The sequence below is a fragment of the Solea solea genome, chromosome 9, assembly GCF_958295425.1.
Source record: "Solea solea chromosome 9, fSolSol10.1, whole genome shotgun sequence".
NCBI lineage: Eukaryota > Metazoa > Chordata > Actinopteri > Pleuronectiformes > Soleidae > Solea > Solea solea.
This window is the reverse complement of record NC_081142.1, coordinates 6180160-6198758: the sequence shown is the minus strand read 5'-3', so window position 1 is coordinate 6198758 and position 18599 is coordinate 6180160. Positions and strand designations below refer to the sequence as shown.

The 18599-nt window shown below is 40.8% G+C and overlaps 1 protein-coding gene across 10 annotated transcripts in view; it reads right to left on the bottom strand.

Moving 5' to 3' along the window:
- dab1a (DAB adaptor protein 1a) overlaps positions 1-18599 on the bottom strand; it is a 184479-nt gene that overhangs the window by 44651 nt on the left and 121229 nt on the right. The window contains exon 1 of one of the 10 annotated variants that reach the window (XM_058638299.1): positions 1926-2077. The exons of the other annotated variants lie outside the window; for them this stretch is intronic. The gene's annotated coding sequence lies outside the window, so the exon portion shown is untranslated. Of the gene's footprint in view, positions 1-1925; positions 2078-18599 lie in introns of those variants that run through there. 10 annotated transcript variants of the gene reach the window in all.

The following is an 18599-nucleotide window of genomic DNA, read 5'->3' as shown; positions in this document are numbered from 1 at the left end:
TGTCCCCTTCTGTCCTTTTCATTTTCTTCCCATTCCTTCCCTTCTAGTGGCAAAGTCTTTCAGGCAGCATCTGGAGCTTATGTTTAAAAGAGGCAGTCCGTTAATCCTCGACTTGGACCAGAAAAGAGGCAGGCTAGAAGCCCCCTAACTGCATTAAGCCAGAAAATAACTGCTTTTAAAAACACAGATTCAAAGATTCTCTCCTTTGGAGTAAGTGAGTGTATAAATTAAGAAAAATATAATAGGAAAAAATGTAAAGTTATTCCAGAAACTGACCCTGCAAGAGCACTACTCACTTATTTGAAGAAGCCTAACACAGGGAGCCTTTGTAAAGAAATAACAAATAAAAAGCCAGAAGTCCACTGTTCAAAAGAAGCAGGACTGAGACTGAAAATGAAAAATGTGCTGCAGCACCACTCTCCAGACGTCTCCAAGGCTCCAGACATATGGTTGTTACTCCGGAGACTCTGGGACAAGTTCCACATCTGAGCCACAGTCCCTGGGGGGTGAACACGCTAATTTTTCACTAAAAAAAAGCAGTGCATGTCTAGCTGTACAAACTCTCCCGTCTCGTACACATGCACAGATAACGTGAAGGTTCCGTGAGAAGCCATCGTGAACACTGTAGCGGCAGTTTGACCTGGAATCAAAACGAAAGCTAAAAGTAGCAGCAGAGGAGGATGTGAACATGGCTTAGTGTGTCTGGATTTAGACATAAATCTGAAGCCATGGCAGAAAAGAGACAGCCTGGAAGGAAGGAGGAAAAGGGCACCAACGGTAAATTGGATGTCCCCAAATGGGGCGCTGCCAAAAAGGTGCGAGTGGGTGATGTGAGGATGAGGGTTGGTGTGTGTGTGTCTGTGTGTTATTCGATAAACAGGACACTGGCAACAGGAGCTTAATGCCCAGAAATCATCTGCAGTTACAGTAGAGTCTGCCAGGCAAATGGAAAGCAAACAGAAAGAAAAAGATAAAAGGAGGGAGAAAGGCGGGTGTGGGCTCTCTATCCTCTCTTGTCTCTTGCCCACCTCCTGCGCTCTCAGGGTAATTGTGTTCTGTCCATCAGGCTCAGAGTTAGATTAGCGGCTGCACTCATTGCGCTCTCCTGCCATCTCAATAATGAACAATCATATACAGTAGGCCACCTCTGCACTGACTTTCTCTCTACCTGTGCTCTGTCCATCTTCAGCCTCCATAAACCTTTGTATCCTAACACCTTATCACTGTCCTTATCAGGGACACAGCTCTCCTCTGTGTTGTATTTGTTGAAGAATGACCATGACTGTATGTATAGACGTTTACCCCATACTTTCTGACATTGTTCAGAATGTTGCAATTTAGCTGTAACAATTAAACAAATACCTGATTAGTAATGGACTACTAAATGTTTTTTTATTATTATTTTGTTTATTAAAATAAAGCTTATCAAGTTTGCCTGTTCATTCATAAATGGCTGACAGCCTTTTATGATGTGTAACTGTGTGCTAATGTGTACACAGTTATTAATAATACAATTAGTAATGTGTACCAAATGCTGTCATATGTAAATGCAACCAAAAGAATGTTCTAAAATGATTCCCTAAAGGTTGTGACAAAAGTGACAATACGTTCTGGGAACCAAATATGCAGCCAAAAGCTTACATTAGGAAAAAGTTCCATGACAATAGGGAAAACTTTCAGGGAACGTCCCCAGAACAGTCTGGGGACCAGAAAATGTTAGCTGGGAACAGGTTCTCAGAGTTTTGTTCTTTCATGACTGTAAAATAAATCTCTTTGGTTTAAGAACAGAACGAGACAGTTACTTAAATAATAGGCAGACAACAACATTTGTTTGACGAATATTCATGATTAGAATCACACCACATGTAGTTTAAGGGATCTTGGAGAATAAATGAATCATCAACTGATAAAACACTGAGACCTACCGGTTAATGAAGTGCAGTAGGTAAAACACGGAGTCTACTGAGGTAGTCAAACTGGCTTAAGAGGAGCGAAGAGAAGAATGAAAACAGCACATAAAAGGTAAAAGATCAACTAACAGAGGTGAGAGTGCGGAATGTACCAATGAGTGAATGAGTTAGCACAGATTGTGTGTCTGTGTGTGCACGAGAGAGAGAGAGAGAGAGAGAGACCTTAGAACTTCCTCTTGGGGATAAAGTCCAGTATCACACCTAAGTATACAACTGCTGTATATTGTAAAACTCAGCGAACTACACATGAAGTGCAGTTTCATCTCGTCAAACCTTAGACAACCTTTCCATGGCAGACATTTCGACACAGGAAGACAAGTACAGGTGTGAATAATTAAAAGTGTAGTTCATAACTGTTAGATATAATGTCAATTATATTCAACTAATTGTGAAATGAGTTCACGTAATGATGTTTAAAAGCTTATCAGCTCCACATGGGCTCCATATTCTCATGCTGCACACAGGAAGTGAGTCCACGAAAAGCTTCAGAAGTGAATTCTACTGCTAAAGTTTCAGATGCGGGACACAACATACCATTCATGCTACATCATTTCTGTTCACAAAGACCATACAAGGGTAGAATAATGGTAGCAACAACTACAACAATCACCAAAGGTTTGCACTGTAGCATTATGAATGATGGCCGAGTTCCATTCAGCTTTCTTGGAGGATGTTAGATGCCTTCTCACTATTTTGTTATCAGTAGCTTTTTCTGCTAAAACATGTAAAAAAAATGTCTAGGAAAAATGCCACTGATAATGTTTAAATATGTTGTAACTGAAAAAGACCATCCAGGGCTATGTGCCACTAGAACACTTAATGCAGACATGTCCAAAGTGTGACTTGGGGGCCAAAGGCCCTGGGGACCTCTATATGGACCTCCATACATTAAGTGCCAAAGAAAGCCTTGGTATGTTATTTATTATTGATATCCCAACAAACCTTTGGTTTCTCTTCTGGGGAAATTTCACACATTCTCACGCACCTGTGTATCTATACAGGGTCCTCTTGTCCAGCACAGCATCACTTCCTATCACAGAGATGGGCGTTTTCTATACAGCACGGAATATCTTTGGGACAACGACTAATTTATCACAGAAAGTTCTTTGAACTGAGCAATGAATAAATACTCTATGTACTTCACCGGAACCACATGATATCACAATACAATCCACATAAACTGTGAATCATAAATTAAACAAATTCAGTAATAATTAATCAGACTGAGTAAACTAATCCTCACTCACAACCACAATTTCTGCTGCTACCCTGATCTGCCCAGCATTTGTTTTTAATGAAATGAACTAAATTCTTATTATCTAACATCTTTCTCACTCATGAAAAACATTTTTTGAGGACAGATGTGATGTTTGGAAAACAAGACATGTGACAGACAATGCCTGTCACATTACACTGGTCATACTGCTGTAAACCTGAGGCACAATTGTAAACCAGAATTGCCTCTTTTGCATTTGTCTCTCTGGGATCCGGCAGTCGTGCTGCTCAGTCAGTTAATGATTTTCTTGGCCAGATAACAAGGTAGAATGGTTGGTCAAATTTTAAACCAACATTTGTAATTATCCATGCTGAATTTACTGCAGAGAGTTAAGTTAGAGCAGCAACGACTGGTCAGGAGAAAAGAGTGAGGCACTGTCAATACATGTGTTTGCAGAAGGTTTGACAAGCTATTGTTATTATCTTCACTACATTTTGTCACCGTGTAGACCAAATAACAGCTTGATTAACCTATGGATGAAAAAGATCATTTTAATAAAAGGTAAGATTGATAACATAAGCATTAGCAGAGGTCACAGAGAACACTAGTGGCTGTTGCATGTCACGGAGAACAGGAAGGAAGACATAGAACAAACTAAAACAAACATTACATTACTTTACTACTTACATTCCTTTTTATAAAACTAACAACTACAGGACTCTTTTTAGACTTTTCAAATTCAACCATGTCACATATATTGCATTACAAGCACAGACACAACATTGTCAGTTGCTGGTCTTTGAAACAGGGGAAGCTCATTTCAGGCCCAGTTATTTGTACATAAATTCTGCAAACTAACAAACAAGATAATTATGAAAAAATGAAATGCTATAATATTGTTTTTATTGACAATGTATATATACAAATGAAAACGGTCTAAATAACACACAATGACCAGCTATTTCTCTACAGACTTCCCTTGCAAAATTCACACGAGGCAGAAAAGGCTCTGCTGTCACGTTTGTTTCTGCATCGCTGTCAATCAAAAACTGGTTCCGCCCTTCAGACAGTTAATCCAATCTTTATGCAGAAGCCCAGTGTCCATGCCCGCCCCTTTGCTCCATTGACTCCCAGAGAAGCTGAACTTCTGTGGAAGTGAAGTTTTTGTCCAATCACTGTCGGGCTCAGTGTTTGCTCGATGGTGATTGGACAAAGATGTGCAAAAATATTACTTCCAAACCTATTCTGTGCTGTCCTATAGAGATCAGCTGAGCTTCAAATGGCTTTAGACGTAAGAAGATCCGTCATCCATGATAAACAGCTCAAGCTAAACTAGATGATTCTGAATAAAAAAAACTAGTGAGACATATTTACAGCAATTACAATTACAACATAATACCACAGCAGTGCAAATGTTAGGCTATTCTTTTACAGGCTAAAGCAGCTGTCTCGTGAACACACCACCAGCGACTGCACCAGACCTGGAGGCCTATGAGGACAACAGTGCCGCTAATTCAGCAGGCACTTAGCCAAGCCACCAGCCAGCACAACACCACACTGCGGGAGGGAAACATGGAGACACGGGGTGCTTCTCTGCTCCAGGTACGACACACAGCAGCTCCATGTCTGCTTAAATAACTACAAGGACCATTCAGCGGAGGGGAAGTTATACACACATTCCCATCCACAGTCTCCTGCCAGAAACAGAATACCCCACAAGATGGGAGATTCACATGCACATGCAGATTAGGGCTGAAAGATTTGGGTCGGAGAATTGAGATTATTCTGCCATATAATGCAACTACGATATCATTGTTGGAAGGAGCATTACCACATGACAACATCAAAATATTAACTACTCCACAAGTACTACAAGGGGGGGCGTTGTTTCAAACACAGAGGGCAATAAAGCAGAACATATTCACATTCAAGATGTTGATATTTTCATTTTTTATATATATATATATATATATATATATAAAAAATACACAAACTGATTAATCACCTATCAAATTAGTTGCCAATTAATGATAAATAGTTGCTGCCCTTTTATCTGTTATTTTATAAAACTGATATAGAAAACCAATTTAATTGAACATTTTAATTCAAAAAACCGCAAACATCTTTGCCTCAGATTGTTTTCACCGATATCAAAGCACAGCTTTCTCTTTGGGGGAGTCCTACTTTCTCATGTTTTGAAGGGAAATAAAAGAAAACTAATTTCATTTTCTTAAGTGTGTGTGTGTGTGTGTGTGTGTGTGTGTGTGTGTGCGTTCTGCCTTGTTATGTGCTAAAATGTAAATTGCTCCTTCTTAACAACGTGTGTAAGACTCTCTTTTTCATGCAGAGAAGGAGCTGCTGCTTTACTGACAGACTGTGGATATGCCTTTATTAACAAAGCGGCACTGATTCCACCACCACTCTGTCTGTCTGTCTGTGACTCTGATCCACTGCTGTCTCCTTCAACAACATTATACTATTCTACTACAACACTGCGTCTCTTTGTAACACATGTAAGACACATTCACTTTTGCTGAGCTCCAGCAGTTAGGGTGTGACTGATTGTGCGGCAATCTGCTGCAGATTTTCTCCTATTCTTCTTGGAAGATGTATAACGTCATGTTGTCGTAGATCCAGACCTGCTGTCTCCCAGCCCTCAGAAACATGTGGAGGTGGGACTGGCTCCATCCTCTCCAGAAATGATTTAGTGATTTGCTCGTGGTGCAGAGACGCAGGCTAATGTCAGCAATATGGTAATGGATTTCCATGATCAACAGAGTATGGCACAAACATACAGCAGACCTTCTGGCCATCATTTCTCCTGACTCGTCAGATACAAAACACCAATTTCATTTATTTCCATGGCATCTGTACTTCTATGCATCACCGACTGGTGAGTGAGTGCATAAATTGCGTAAGGGGGGGACAAAACAAAGACGTTCTGAGGAAGTAAAAGGAAACGCATATAAATGCAAAAACGCTCCTAATTACATATATATTAATCTCTACACTTTTAACATAATTTAAGATGTCTTAGTGATTCTTATTGTCCACTTTATTTTCCTAATGTACCATTAATGTACCACTCATACTTTCTTGGATGTGTGTGTGATTAAAAAAGGAGTCAAGAAACAAGCCACAGTAAGAGTCACTGCTTCAAAATAAATAATAATGTCCACAGCAGCTCTAAAGCCGCAGGTTGCTCTTTGCACTGGGAACCCCATCATCACTTTGCCTGTTAAAAATGTCCACTCAAGATGATTTACGTCCTTCACAGCCCCTCTGGACCCCCATCAGCAGAGCCTAATGCGAGTGATAGATTTGCTACATGCATGGAGTGGAACAGAGGAGAGGAGAATTCTGGGGAAAGAAAATAGAGCTGGAGCCCGTTGGAGCAGAAGACTGAGACTTAATGAGGGATGCAATCATCAATTATTCAAAACACTTAATCATGGTGTTGCAAAATCCTGTTGCACAAACACACGTGTGCACACAGATAAACACACACACACACACAGATTCTGTCACTGTGCCTCTGCACTGAGACGCAGCTAAAATGATGAAATGGGAAATAAAGATTCACAAAGGTACTACTGTTGCTTCACTGTGGCTGCATCAATTCATCCTGACACAATAAATATTACATCATAATCTACACATACACACATTTCAGCAAACACGCATGGGCACTGACATTTTCTCATGCATCATTTATACCTGTTAAACCTGCGCAGTGTCACATCAGGCAGCTGGCGCCTGCTCACACTGGGGAAACCACTGGGTCAACCTTGCAAAGAACAGTCTGTCACAGCAAGGATGACACATTCAGACATGTACACAGACAAGCAGTCCCCTAACCTGCATGTCTTTGGACTCATCATTAATCTAGCTGCTACGTCTCTGCATATTTTAAATAGGAGACGTTTGACAAGGATGCAGAGGAGAGGAAGAACTGGATAACAGAGAAGAGGAGTAGACAATGACAAAAAGAAGCCAAGGACGCTTGCGGCTAATCGTTCGACAATAACAGACCTAAACTTTTTCACTTGCCGCTGGCAACATGAGCAGCTCACTGCTGGCAACTTGTACCATGACACACAGTGGTGTTGTCAGTGGTGCACACATGGTGTCAATGTGTCCATATATGCTGCAGAGAGAGGAACTGATCGTCCTCTTGTGTCTCCAGAGCCAGTCAGTATGTTTACATGACATAAGAAAAGAAACATTATTATATTAGGCCAACTAAAACTGGGCTTTTAAGATAAAGGACAAGTCAAGACTGACATACTGCACTAAATCGAATTTCTCAAAGTCGGACACAAGTTGCATTTTAAAATAAATAAATAAAATCCCATTCTCTACTCAGTTGGATTATTTATGTCAGGGGTCTCAAACTCATATGACCTGGGTCTAGTTTGGTCAGTAGAGGGCCAGATTTTTTTGAAAAAAAAAGAAAAAGACATAGAAATAATAATATTTACGATGATATTTCACGTAGTTTCAAAATAAAAGTGTTTGTTTTGATATGGAAAGATAAATAGTTCAGAATATAAACCTATTATTAATTCAATCTATTATTAAAAACATATAGAAATAAGTCATTATAAATTTATGACATTTTTTTTTTACCATTATTTACCCAGGTAAGTCAATTGAGAACCATGACTAGATATTTTAAAAAAAATAAGTAACAAAGTGTGTCCCATATCTGCGGAACACGTCTTTTATCTTTCAAATATGGAACAAATCCTTGTTTTATGGAACGGTTGGTAACCCTATTGCCACTAGGTAAAAATGGAAACCACCTAACACTAACAAGCTGACGGGGGGTTTATCGCGACCAAGCGTAGTGGAGGCGCGCACACTTCATACACGGATCGATTCCTCGCTCGCTCCTGTACGCTGGTACAAGGACAGTAGTCCAATTAAATGGTGTTGTGGTACAACTGTAGCTTGACTTAACTGTGCATGGAAATGTACTGAGTATACAGAGTAGACAGAGAGGAAAATCCAGGTTTGATCGACCTCCCGTTCACCCTTCGGGAAAAAAAGAAAGCCCAAGCGGGAAGTACGACTTCTATCCTGCCCGCTCCATACGGCCTCCTGCCACTAGTGGCCATCAGTCAGTCACACTTCCTGCCCGTGTGTCTAACCACCCAAACCCACTGTCACAGCCGCCTGCCCTTTCACTTAAAACACAGACAGCCAAACACGATCAATCTTTACCGAGTGTCCGTGTTTAATAAGGCCCTGTTGTTTCTTATAGACTCTGACACACACATAAACTCTGTCTCATCTCACCACTGTTGGACTGGTGGTTAGTCACCTTTCTCTCTCTCTCTCACACACACACACACACACACAAACACACCTAGCCTATATAAAGATTGCACCCTCTGATGTCATCGACAGAAGTGGAGTGAATCACTGTGGGATTGTCAAGACTCAAGAAATGATCTGCATAATTTCTATTTGTGAATTCCAAACTCTTTGAACTCTTGTCTGTGCAAACATTTCCCATCAAAATCACACACACACACACACACACACTCACCGAGGCAATGTGTAAAAATCTCATGTCGTATGTGGAGTCTGTGAAAAGTCCCCCAGGGGGAAACTTCCTTCCAGTGCTGGAAATAGACCCTTTTAGCACCCTACGGTCTGTTGGACTGTTGGTCTGACTCTGACCTCTCACAGAGAGTAGAGGGGCTATTGGCTTTCAGTTCCCTAAAGAACTCCAAGTCAATACAAACCTTTTAAAACAGAAAAACCCATGTGTGCTTGAATGTGTGTGTGTGTGTCAGAAAGTAAGGAAATTGCAAAGTTAAATCCAATTCAAATGTTTCTGTCTGAATGATACACACACAATGGATCAGCATCTGTATGCACAGTATGTGTATGCGGTACAGGTAATGATACATGTGCTGCAGTATAGAGTTCAGTGCTGTCAGGGTCAATCCTCTCACTGCCATCCATCATAGTGTAGCTGCTGATGATTCCCATACACACAGCTGTATAGGGAGAGGACAGGAGAACAGGACAGAGGTGAGGGGGAAACAAAAAGAATGAGGGATCAGTATAGAAGGAGAAGAGGAGAGAGGGATGCGGGTTTTTAATCAAACTGTGCGTTGTTATTTATACTGTGAACCGCTTTAAGTATAGAAGTTAAAATGAAAATGTGGTGGCAAATACAAACAAATCAATGTATGGGAAAACAGAAGGTATAACCACCTTCATTATACATTTACACAGACACTGCAGAGGGGAAGTTACAACTTCAACAATCGTTTAATTATGATGTGCATCTACATGCATCAAGCGTTTAATCATCTTGACAAGCGCAGAGTCCACCTGTCAGCCTGACTTGCCCCTGCGTTGTAAACAAATGCAAATGTCTCAGATATTTCTCCTCTGCTCGTACCCTCGCTGTGAACCATCAATTCCAAAGCGAAATTCTTTTAAAGACTCAAATTAGAAAACTGTGTTGGCTCTAGACCATGTTCTTCTCCCGCTTCTGCCGTGTTTCACATCACGTCTACATAGGGCAGACACATTACCAGGACTGGTAATGTTATGACCGGACTGTTTTCATAAACACTGATCCAAATCAGACTTTTATTCCAATGATTTGGAATAAGTAAACATATCTACTAAAGAGCAGATCACGTGATTTGTAACTAGCATAGTAAATGTCACCATCATCAACTATTTTGTTGGGTTAGGGTCCAAAATATAAACAATACTTCACACTCATCTACTGTATGTTTGGTAGCTCATAGAAGGGAAACACACACACACACACATCCTCAAGTCCTGAGATAAAAGGAAAAGTGGAAGAGGCAGCTGCGATTAAAAGAGACAAAAAACATGAATAACTTTACCGTACACTATTGCATGTTATGTTATATAAAAATCCTTGTCATTCCAATTAAGGTCAATTGAATTTGCATTTCCATTAGAGAGAGAAGGGCATGGAGGAGGGGGGGTAACAGGAGAGGCAACAAGCATGAGGAGGGAAGGAAATGTGCTGCCACAGGCTGTGAAGTGAAGAGACGATCTGTGTGACTGGAATAGGCAATCTGATTTCCTCCCAGTCCTCCCCTCTTTCTCACACTCTTCTCATACACACATAAACAAAGACTCAAAGACTGAAAACTGGCCACTGCCAAACCCTCAGACAAGCTGAAGCTGGTTGAGCTGATTAATATTAGGTCAGTGTCCGTGACCTCTTTCTCAGGAGCAAGACGTGAGTCTGTTTGTGTGTTTTATTAAGTAGATCATTCTTTAAATGTCCTCTTTGTTTTTCAGAGAGCGATTCAGATTTAAACATTCCACACAAGTGCTATTGCATCTTTTTTTTTTAGTGTCTTGCTGTCTTTATTTTGGTCTGCATTCATAAACGTCTCATGAAATGTCATGAGATATTTTAAAGAGAGGTAAAAATCACTCTAAAGACTTAAAGTTTTGCTTCTTCAAACAAAATAAGTGTTCTCCATAAAAGCATCCGACTGTGCTGCAGCAAAGAATATTTAAAGGGATCTTTATAGACCTAAAACAAATGAGAGTACAAAAGGTCCACACACACAAATGCTGTTGATGTTTCTAATTAAAACCGCTCACTTTTAATGTTAACCAACAACAACTCAGGACAGAAAACAAAACGAAAACTTTACAGTATAAAGATTTAACTGTTTTACTTTTTGTCAAATTCGTCTTTCTGATCCAAAATCTGTAGGATCCAGACTTCCTTTAGCTCATTTGGAATTCAGCTGGAGTTGTCGAGAGAGCGACTGAGACAAAGGCGACAGAAGAAACACTCGGTTCCTTTGTGTTCTCATCTCATTCCCAAGACACATCATCATCTTCACTTCCTGGAGCAAGATGAAGGCCAGCAGGGCTGAGAAATGATAGTCTATCAGATGCCTCCACCAGCTAAAGGAGAATTCTGCATATACTAATAGACAGGAGATTAAGATGTGTCGCCAGGGGCACTGCCACATGTGCACACACAGACTAAAACCTTTTATTATAGAGGGGGAAAAAAATGATAATGGTAGATCTGGAGAGCAAAGTGCTTATAGTGTCTTTGATGAAGACACAGGTAATGATGAGGATTAATTCTTATGTGAGGCTGAAGAAGAAAGAGAGAGAGAGAGAAAAAAAGACGTAGTAAAAGGTGTGTGCTTGTGTGTGTATGTGCATGTAGTATAATGATATCCAGAAAGCCTAGAAAGAGACTCACTAGATTACACAGGACTTTGTCTGCCCCAGGCAGATGACGCAGGTGAGGAAGTCTCTCCCCCTCTTCATTCCCTCTTCCACTTTCCCTCAACTATTCTTCCCATGTTGCTCGTGTCACACACACACACACACAGCCGCCTGACTCCACACCACTATCCTCCCAATTTCCCCTGAACTACCATCCCTCCCTTTGCTTTGTCTCTCCTCCTCTGCGTTTCTCCCTGATTGCTCATCTTTCTTCATTGCTCTGCCTGCCTCTCTCATAGGGTTTACCATCTGTACAGTAACAGGTGTGGTGGGTATGTGACTGATGTGTTTGTTACCTGTAGTGCTGCCTGCAGTCACAGCCTCCATGGAGAATAGCCTCCTCTACCAATGTGCCTCCTGACCTAGTAGTAACCAAGCTGCTCTCTTTTTCTCCTCCACCTCTGTGTCTCCTCCGAGTGACAACACAAATAGAAGTGGAGCAGGAGGCGAGCAGTGTGATCAGCTAGAGAAGCGGCAGCTTGCTGTTGTGTATTTGTGTGCGTTCATAGGATTTTTCTGCGCCATGCTGCGGCGGAGCGTTCGCCATGGTGGAGTTTGGGTAATTAGTCCCATCAGTCTTGAGTATACTGTACGTGTATGTTGTGTGTGTGTGTGTCTGGTCTGTTGGCTCATTCCATTCATCTCACAGGTGAGTGATTAAATGGTGTGCAACACCTGGAAGAGTTCCTCCTATCCTCCACCCTACCACCCTTCAGCTTTTGACTTAATTCACAGCTCCACCCCTGAGAAACCTTGCTGGCCCACTCACACAACACACTCCACAGGAGAGCAATGCACACCTTTGGAAACACACATTTTCACACAGAATCTGTGTATAGCGATCTGCTTAAGTAATGGTGTAAACACAAGTTGTAATGGCTATTCAGAAAATCCTTTAAACGTCTACTGTAGTGACAGGGTTGGCCATTCAATCTTTGTAAATACATGAATGTGATCTCACTAATTAGGCCAATAACGTTAATGGTGTACAGTACAGAAAATTTGAATCTTCAGCCAACTTTTAGTCTAATTACTCACATATTCTTAGAATCAGACCTGGTGTTCAATATAAACAGCCATAACTTAGGATAAGACACAAACTAGGCACCTTTCAAAGTTCCCGCCCTAGATACCAAGGTGCCAGGCACCTGGACCGGATACACTACCTCAAGGCTTACTAACTATTTGTATCCGACTTGGCACACTGCTCGCCATCATCTGTGATGATGCCTTACTGTTCAGATATCAGACATTGTCCCAGTTCTCTTAGGATCTGAGCTGTCTTCAATAAAATCTTTCAACTTAACTTATCACTGACTCTAGAGGCTCCATCATTGGCCATCTCACCTTTACATTATTATTGATCATATTATAGCAATTTGGTAATAACTATAATGAAAGACAGTTACATAAAAGGGAAGCCACAAAATCTGTCTGAGGAAGGTTAAGTGCAATATTTTGACTTTTCAACATTGTCTACCTTCTGTAAATGTATAAATCACTGAATAGTACCCATCTAACTGGAAATTGGAAAAAATGTTCAGTGCGAGAAAACTGGAGGTTCAAATAGAGTGTGAAATATTTTGACAAATACAAGTATATAGGTATATCAAGATAAAATATTTTTAAGCACTCAACACGAGTGTTGTATTTGACGTTCATCCTCAAAACTGCAAAATGAATGGGATATCGGATACTGGAGTATCTGAATATCACGTCTTTCTTCTTTTGCACTGCAAAAAAATCAATGAAAAAAAAATAGAAAAGAATAACTTCTAAAAACTTCAAATTCTTCGGCTCATTCACAGTATATTGTAGTTAATTAACTTTGTTCTGGGGATAGGTAATAATAATAATAATAATAATAATAATAATAATAATAATGATGATGAAGCATCTGTGCAAAAACCTGGGCTCCACATGTTCACAAGTTCTCCTGGAATGTAAACAAAAAACTCTTTTATCATTTAACAGCATTTTGCTGTGAACCCAAGAAAACGCAGTGTTGACTTACGGATATGCTTTGTATTTACTGTATATTACAGCCAAACATGTTTTTAATTTATTGCACCAGAGGGCTTCAACAGGGAGCTTTGCAGCACTGTGCATTCAGTATTTTTCTGCAACAGATCATTTGTGTAAGGTTGTCCAGAAGATGCTCTCCAAAAAGAAGCAAAATTACATTTTAAACAACTGTAAATGTTCAGACAGGGAAGGAAACCATGTCTGTGCAATTCAACACATTTTATAATGTTCGTGAAATCTCACATTTTTGACTCAGTGCACACAGGTTTATTAGCTAAGAATTTTGGTCTGGATTTCTTAGCCCTACCAAAATGACCACCACATTTAAAAAGGAAAATGCTTTCCTGAATGAGGCTACTAGCACACTGCACACAAAAGCAGAGGAAGGTTGTGAGGAGAGAGAAGGAGCGGCATCAAAAAATCCATTAGGATACTGATGAAGATGAGGTTACTGAGGTGTGACCACTGAGCCATATTCTCACTAATACCCCAAACCAGCCAGAACCAGCCAGCCCATAATATAACGCATCAAACACCTATAGTGGCAGAGGGAGGCAGTATGTTGTACAGAAAACCATAAAACTGGCCATAGCACCACCCAGTCAGTCATTTAATAAACCTTACAGGCAGGGTTAGGCCACAGCAGCACAGAGAGTGTCATATGGCCAGTTGCATTGGTGCCGCTGTGATATTATTACTGTGTGTGTCCCTGAGGGCTGTGATGTGACGGATGTCAGCGGTAATAAATTGCAGAGGTCAATCCACTCTAGTGAAGAGGTCCACTCTCAGAGAAGGCCACCTGATGGACAATACAGCTCCAAATATTCCCTTTAGCACACATCTCCATTTATTCCACAGGCCGCAGTTTATCAGAGCGTGGATCATTAAGTTGTTCTCTCAAGAGAGCTCGTGGTCCGAGGGAGTGCAAGGGCATCACAGTGGGAACTCATTTGAGGGCCGATTTACAGCAAAGGCCAAGGTAAGGGAGTCTGTTTTCTCCAGGCGAGTGGGGAGACTCCAGAGAGTGGAAACACAGGACTCATCACCAGCTTTGGAACCCATTAGGCACCCACACAAATGCATGAGGGCACATGCACACACCAGGTGGCAGGGTGAGGTGAGCTGGGCCGATCGCAGCAGCAGGTAGTATGACTAATAACAGGAGAACTCACTGAGGCACAGCAGCCAGGAAATCACCACCATTTCACTCCCCATCTCTTACTTCCTGTAGTTTCTTCCTCATTCCTCCCTCTGTCATCCACTCCTTTCATTATTTCTCTACCCTTTCTCCCATTTTCTGACATACTGGAAAACGCACGTTTTTGTAAAGCCTAATTTTTATTGCATTTTTTCTTTCTTTTGCATCTGTAGGACACACAGACCGCTTTACTGGCTGTTTAATGCTTCTTTATGACACGTAGGGCTGCACGTAATACTCTTCATAATCAATTAATCTGTGGATTATTTTCTCAACTTATTGATTATTTTTATCCCAAACCCCAAAGCAAAGACAGTTTACTGTCACAGAGATGCAGAGACACGATAAGAGTCTATTCTAAAAAATAGTTGCGGATTCATTTAGTAATCGATGATTATTGGTTGTAGCTCTAATGAAATGAACAGCACTCTTCTTTGTAGACATCCAACCATAAACTCACATGAGGAAAATATAGATTCTGTCAAATATATAAATTTTACAGAACAGCTGCTTTAACCAGCTGCCACAGAAAACTGGAGCAATGTGCAAAAAGGCATGTGTGATATTTTCAATCATGCAGACACGTCGACATACACCAAATATAGAGGTCCAGTCATTTCCACTATTCTATCAACCACGTCTGTCAGCTCCAGCAACGGCTACTGGGGGGTGTGCGCGATTGAAACCATCAAATCAGTTCACGGTCATTTAATTTTGCAGTTCTTAGATCTTGCCTATTCCATTAATCCAGCTTTATGTGCATAAACACACACACACACACACACTGAGTGAGCATGGCCCCATAGCTGATTGGGTAGTCTTTTAACACCATCATTCCCAAAAATTACTTATCATACTCATCAGTGCTCATAGTGCTAAAGATAGAGAAGTCGTTATCTCCAGCTAATGGAAGGCTGCCCGTCTTAATACCTGAATATAGAATGGGTGGGAGGGTGAGTGTGTGTGTGTGTGTGTGTGTGTGTGTGTGTGTGTGTGTGTGAAGAAGTGAGGGAGAGGCGGAGGAGGAGCATGGCCTACGGGTAAGGGGGACCATCAAGAGCACTATTATGAAGAAAATCTTTTATTAACCCTTCAGTTATATATATATATATATATATATATATATATATATGTGTGTGTGTGTGTGTGTCCTGTGGATGCTCAGTCGCACTCGATCAAGGAGCACAAATGGCAGGTGATTGAATCCTTCAACCATCCATAAAGAAGACCCACTAACTGACCCCACACACACACACACACACACACACACACACACACACACACACACACACACGCACGCTTCATGCATTTTCAATTATTGGCAAAAACCTAGACCTGCCCTTGTCATGAAAGCTCCTATTGTTTATGTTGACATGTTATAATATGACTCCCACTGAGAATTACTGTAACAGCAGAGCAGTCACACAGATCTTAACCATTTTACAAAACAGTGACTTACACAAACTATTTTCACTATGTGAACATCACTGACAGGAACAAGGAGCCAGAAAGTTGAGCCCACACATAAAAAAAAGTCACACCAAGGGCAAAACAACAGTAAATTACTGAACTGAACAGGTGGAGAGGACAAGGATTTGAAAGGTGTTGATCAGCTGATCAGTTTCTTATTTGTCAACTGTGGCAGGCTTAGCCCTTAAGCTCTCAATAAGCTGGTGCAGTATCAAAGCTCCACTCACTACTGTGAGATCGTTTTAGTGGTTAAAAAGTAATGCAATGCAGCTTTACCCTATTTTATGCTTTGATAAAAATGCATGGTACACAGCTGTATTTCATTTCCTGTAAATTCTGATCTAATAAATACACGCTTACAGTGCTAAAGCTCCACTTTAGAGCTCAAGCTGAGGAACAAAGCTGTAATAACGAGCTCTGGGATGATATAAGCTGAAAAATTCCCAGCAGTGAAGTAAGGACTGATTCATTTAATCTTTATGTCTAATGTGTATTTATGTGTCTGTGGGTCAAAATCCTCTGACATGTCAGCCAGTAAAGATAATTTGAAAAATAAAGCAGAACTTAAACTGTGTGAGTAGGAAGGTTTTACAGTTACAAACAAATGCATTTCCTGCAAACCAAAAAGTATTTGTACGGTCATTCATTTATTCGTACTTTGTCCACCGCTTTATCCTCAGGGTACACCCTGGGCAGGTCGCCAGTCCATCACAGCACAAACACACAGAGAGCAACAACCATTCACTCTTACATTACGTGTCCAATTAAGTGCTGCATGTTTTTGGACTACGGGAGGTAATCCCAGAGGAAACATGCAAATTCCACACACAGAAAGGCCCTCAGTCAAACCAGGATTCAAACGGGTGACCTTACCACAGTGTGGTCCATTTGTATATTCTGTGCAGAAAACAAAAAGAAAGTGGCATAGTTCTCATGAAGAGATGGAGGTGTAACCTAATGCAGCAATGGGGAAGAATCAGATTGAGATTTGGTCTTGAAAAGGTTGTTTTTACCTTGTGACACATGTTTTCTTCCATGTTAAGGACATGTTTTGTGGATGTTCCCACACTGATGATATGAAGTCTTTAACCACTTTACTTTGAAAAACATGGCGGACACACGCAGCCCTCATTATACAGTACGCTACATGATGACAGTCTAGTGATTTCGACCTATCGATACTGAGATTAAAGTATTAAATATGCATAAGCAGGAAAAGGATGTGGTCATTTCCTCATATAAGCCAAAAGCACTACAAGCTTTACAGTTAAGTTAAGTTAAAACACTATAACTTTAATATGCAGGTCCGTAGACATGTTAATAGGTCATGTAATTTTGAAGGTTGATGTGAACGAGATGAGGGCATGTTTAATGTCCATCCATCCATCAATTTTCTACAACTTTATCCTCCACACGAGGGTTGCGGGGGGTGCTGTGCCAATCTCAGTTGACGTAGAGACAAACAACCATTCACTCTCATGGTCAACTCAGAGTGTCCAATTTACCTAATCCCCATACTGCATGTTTATGGACTGTGTGCTAGGAAACCTGAGAACCCGTAGAAAACCCACCCACACACACACAAGGGGAGAACAAGGCCCTTGCCATTCTAACTTGATGTCTAACTTGGTTACTGGTTATACCACTAACTATGCCAGTGTGAGTCTCCAAAATAATGGCATCGGAGACAGCGACATTATATTTTCTCAATTGTTCTATAGAGTAGGAATAGCCAAGTGTAGCTGAACTGTATGTTTACAATAGTAAATGATATGACAGTATATCTAAGGGTTCCCGTGTGCGTGCGTGTATATAATTTCAGTGTTTACACTACAGATACAGATTCACCCATTCACACCCACTCACTCACACGTTCATTCTCTATCACTCATCTTCACATGCTGTGGTTAGAGACCGCAGGAGCAACGTAGGGTTAAGTGTCTTGCCCAAGGACACATCGGCATGAATTAAACTCACAATCTCTCAGTTGAAAGACGACTCTCTCTGCCACTGAACCACCGTCTCCCCAAAAATGTGTTGAAGAGCAAAATTAGCCAAGGCTGAGCAGTGAAATGTGCATTCACAGCTCTGAAGCACCACTGACACTGAAAAAGTGCTATTACTCACCTCAGCCTTAACCTCCTCTGAGCTCAGTTTTTTTGTACCACTAAGTTCATTTCCTTCTCATACATGAACGCCTTTTAGCTTTGAGTGGTTTAACAAACATTTTAAGGATTAGTATTCATCACATGGTAACAAAACATGCACAATCTGAAAGGATCGTGGGCAGGATTAATAACAGAGCACAGGAGTGGGGGGCGAAAAAAGGTAAAAAAAACACTTAAACCAAAGCCTCAGAGGTTTTCTGCTGCATGGAAAAAAAAACAGATCCCATTTGGATCATTTTTATGTTTCTACCTTAATTGAAACTTAACTTGGTTTATGGGATGAG